The following is a 5037-nucleotide window of genomic DNA, read 5'->3' on the forward strand; positions in this document are numbered from 1 at the left end:
ATGGACTATGGATGGGTCAGGTGGGGTGGGATGGGCTGGGAGGTCAGGGATTTGGGGCGTAGTGTAGCAGCTTCACCCTAGGGCTTTGCCCCAGACTTTTCCTCCCTGAGCCTGCCAATGGCTGCCTAGTCTCCAACATGAGACTGGAAGGCTATGCCTTCCACGAATTATCAACATTCTCTTACTGTGCCCACTTTGCAGTGAGGGTGCTGCCAAGGCCCCCAGGGTGGGGATTGCTGAACATTACCTGAAAGCTGGGTGTTCTGCCTGATCTTTGGAGCTGTCTTCAGGCTTGGCTTTGAAAGAGTCTGTGATCCAAGTTCTCTGTTTCAGGAGCTCTGCATGGACCAATGATTATGGCATCTGGTGAATTGAGTAGTATCATAACTCAGCTCTGAATTAAGGGCCAAACTTCTCAAGCCCTCCTTATGCGCCTCTCCTTCCCCAAAGAAAAACTTGAAAAAAATTCAGTTTCGGAATTCCAGCTCTGTATCATTAGGCCATTCAGGCCTAAAGTAATATTTTCTCATTTTATAGTTTAATCTCCAACTCCCGCCTCCTTTTTTACAGTGTCAAAATAAATAATGAAACAATTAAAAATTCAGGTTATGGTAAGTAGAATGTTGCTACTCTAATTTACAGTTGTCTTAAGTCATGTCTAATCCTCACCATAGTATTTCTTGTAAACTTTAATTTTTAAAATACATTATGGAAATGATTGTGGTTTAAAACTGAGTTAAATAAACCCATACCTCTAAATACCCATGTACTTCGGGATAATGATGCTATATGTTTTGCTATGTTTTCCTTTTAAATATGTATCATTTTCTTACATTTAAAAATATATATTGTGATAACATATATACAACACAGAATTTCCCATTTTAATCACTTTCATATGTACAATTCAGTTATATTTGCAAGTTTTTGCTACCATCACAATCAATGATTACCAAACTTTTCTATCACCTGAATGGCAGCTCTGTACCCATTAAACATTAACTCCCCATTTTCCCCAGTCTGACCCAAGCAACCATTTGCTTATTCTGGGTATTTCATATAAGTGAAATCATGCAATATTTGTCCTATTGTGTCGGGTTTATTTCACTCAACATGATATCTAAATTCTATTGTGGCCTGCCATTCCTTTTTATAACCGAAAAATATTCCATTCTCCGTTTATACCACATTTTGTTTATGTATTCATCTTTTGATGAACACTTGAGTTGTACACATACATCTTTTAAAAACTTTTTATGTTGAGATAACTGTAGATTCACTTGAAGTTGGAAGAAATAGGGTATACAGATAGATTCTATATACCCTTTACCCAGTTTCCCTGCAAAGTAACATTTTGTATAACTATAGTAGAATATGACAATGAAGAAATTGCTATTGATGCAATCCATTAATCGTATTCAGATTTCACAAGCTTTACATGCACTCATTTGTGTGCATGCATGTGTGTGTTTAGTTCTACGCCATTCCATCAATGTGTAGATTCACGTGCTCACCACCAACACACAAAATAGTTCCATGGACACTTTTAGAACCACAACCACCTCCTTCCATCCCCCCTCACTAACTCTTGGCAACCACAAATCTGTTCTCCATCTCTACAATTTTGTCATTTTGAGAATGTTATATAAATGGAATCTTATGATACGTAACCTTTTGAGATAGGATTTTTTTTTCACTCAGTCTGATTCCCTGGAGCTCTATCCAGGTTGTTGACTGTATCAGAAGTTTGTCCCTTTTCATCGCCTCATAGAATTCCACAGTATGGATGTGCCATAGTCTGTTTAACCATCACCTGTTGAAGAACCTTTAGGGAATTTCCATGTTGGGCTATTATAAATAAAGCTGCTTTGAACATTTGCATGCAGGTTTTTGTGTGACCCACACTCATATATTTTCAAGAAGCATGAAATACTAAGTAAATTCCTAAGTAACTCATAACGAGGGCAATGCATATTTCACAATGCATATTTCACAGTCTGTTAAAATGAAATGATCTGATATGTGCTAAGCACTTATCACAGTGCTGACACACAGTAGGTCTTCAGTAAATGGTGTCTAAGGTTCTCCCACTATTACTGCCTAGAATGTCTTCAACACTGCCTTGGAAGTAGAAAGGTGACACCTCCCATCTGCTCATGGGGCATTTCCACTTCTTTGACTTCTACCTGCCTTCCTGCTCTGAGGACTGCTCCCCCTAACACAGCAGCCCCTCCTGCACCCCCGAAGTCTCAGAGGTGACCTCCTGGTAAAGATTCCTGCACTTATAAAACGTGTTCTTACTCATTTTATTGTTGTTCTTATCAAAAAGCACCACCCACTCAACTTTAACTTCCTAACCAGGATTATTTCCTTTTTCTTCCTAAAGCAAAGACACTACCCTGCCAAGGCAGGGACATTTTTATGGCTCATTCGAACCCAAATGTATCATTTAGATTTATAAGAAACAAGCCCAGTGCCAAACCCTTAGGGTACATGTTCCAAACAAGGGGGTAGGGGGGAAGATGATTAACAAGCAAAAAAGCTTCCCTGACCTCAGCTCTCTGTTCCTTTTCTCCCCACACAGTGGGAAAGAAAGGGGCTGCTGAAGAAGCCCCCTCAAAGGAAAATCTAGGTTCAGCCGCAGGAACTGTGAGCTGTAAAGTGCCTGCTGGTGCTTACGAGCTGCGAGGAGGGCATGTTGGGTGAGAAGTGATTTCTGGGGTAACCAGGACGCACCCCCAGCTCTGCAGAGAGCCAGCTCTATTTAATTGTTTTCTCCTGGTGCTGTTCCCTGGAAAGGCAGCCTTTAGGTGCTCTGGAGATGACTTGGCCACTTTGCAGCGACTGAGATGACCGTGAGCAGCATTTCTAATTACAGCATGAGGCTCAGACCGTGACCCTCTGAGGCCAGGTCTGGCTTCTGCAGATCAGTATCACAGCTCCGTTTCAAAAAGATCTCCCATCGCAAACATGCCGACTGGCCAAATTTTGCTTTTTGTTCCAACTGATGAATGTGCTAAGGAACGGAAAGAAGTCAGGGTGTCTTGAGGCTTTCCACGTGTACTTTTCAATTTTAGAGTATTTTTATAGTAATTTTGGCAAAATGCAACAGCAACCGATTTTCAGTGCAATAGCATAAGGAGGGAGGGAAAAAAAATTCAGAGCCAGATTTCTGTCCCCAGCACAGATCAGCTGCTCCAAAAAAGCAGGGGCCAGGGAAAGCAGATCTTTCACAATTCAGTGAAGGGGAGAAGGTGGCCAGCAAGGAGGGAATGTTTGGATGTTGGAATTAAAGCATCGGAGATGGAAAATGCCCTTTTTGAAGTACATGCTTGGAACCTGTGCTTTCAGAAGAATCTGGGGAGTTGGGTAATGGTACTGGAACTTGTTCATTTGTCTTTATCAACTGTCTGCTAGGAAAGAGGGTGAAATGACTCCTTTCACACCTTAAAACAGATTCTTCTGGCAGGGTGGGAGCTAAAGAGACCTTAATCTCACATAGAGAATGGTGGAGCCGTAAGCGTCCTAAGAAGTAATTTGTGGCAGCCCCTTCAATTTACAGATGGAGAATCTGAGCCCCAAGGGACATTAAATGCCACCCCCACACCCAGATCTCACAGCTCTGGTGGGGGGGCAGATCTGGAGTTATTAGAAGCCAGGTCTTTTAATTGCCCCCATTTTTATTCTCAACCTCAGCACACTGCCCTCAATTTTCATAGCTGTTATTTTTTTGGTAGACTCAAACTTGATGTTAGATGCTCAGAGTGTAGAAATACTAAGGAATCCACGTTTTTGTAGCTGGAATAGCCATAACACTACTTATTGTTATGGTACTTTTCAGGGTTCCCAAGGATACAAATGTTGCACTTAACCAAAGCCTGGTTTGAATGATTCAGAATACCTCAGCAAACCATGGGTTCTCTTTCTTGGCAGCGTACTAGCCAGAACACAGAACCAGAAAATAAACTCAAGTCTGGGAGTCCAAATCTGTACGTTTTACTTTTCAGAGACTTCCTGGGAACTCCTTACTTCATTAGATGCACAATCCTGGTCATGTGGTTGTCTGGGTTCTGGAATACACGACCTCTCAAGGCTAACTGTAAGCAGAGAGTCTGTTAAAAGATAACCAACCACAAAGTTCCCTTTCTGGATCTGGGGCTCCTCATCCTGAAATGAGGCACTCAGTGAGATATTCCCCTCTTCCTAGCAGTCTGTGATTCTAGAGTGGAAACCCTTGCTGTAAGACCTGAGAAAAGGGCAGAGCCCTTGGGTCAGCCAGGGATGCACCAGGACAGGGATAATGATAACTAACATTTATTCTATGTGCTATGCAAACAGCACTCTATTTGGTCTTCCCAACAGCTCTCTGAAGCAGGTGTCATTGTCTCTACAACTGAGGAAACTGAGGCATAGAGCAATAAATAGTTTGCCCAAACGGTGTGGCTTCTAAATGTTTTAAGTGGAGGCAGTGCAATTTCTGTTGCCGTGTGCTTAACTGTGCTACCTGGTGGCATAGGAAAGAGGATTGCTTGTGCCGTCTTGGGGTCATTCGTTTAATTTTGTGTTGGTAGAAACTGCACATGCGTAGTTAAAAACGAGGTGAGCACAGTCTGTGAAGCTGTCATCCACATAGTGAAAGTCTAGTTGCATACTGGGCTTGGGAAATGTCCATGAGCTTATGCCTGTTTCGAATGGCTAAAGCTGTCAGAATGCAATATACCATAAATGGTATATTAGGGATTTTACAATCAAGATTTATTAACTTACAATTTAAAGTTCTTTGGCCATGAAAACGTCCACCTCAAGGCATCAACAGGATCGTACCTTGATGGGCTGCCAGCATCCAGGACACCTCTGTCACATGGAAAGGTACATCGCTGGCGTCTGCTGGTCCTTCTCTCCTGTTTTTCTTTGCTTCAAGTTTCTGGCTTCAGTAGCTTTGTCTCTCAGCTTCTGTGGGTGTGGCCTTGTTTCTCAGCTTCTCTGAGTTTTCTGGGCTTTTTCTTATCCTCTTATAAAGGCCTCTAATAAGACCCA

Source organism: Tamandua tetradactyla, chromosome 1 (genome assembly GCF_023851605.1).
Source record: "Tamandua tetradactyla isolate mTamTet1 chromosome 1, mTamTet1.pri, whole genome shotgun sequence".
NCBI classification, from domain to species: domain Eukaryota; kingdom Metazoa; phylum Chordata; class Mammalia; order Pilosa; family Myrmecophagidae; genus Tamandua; species Tamandua tetradactyla.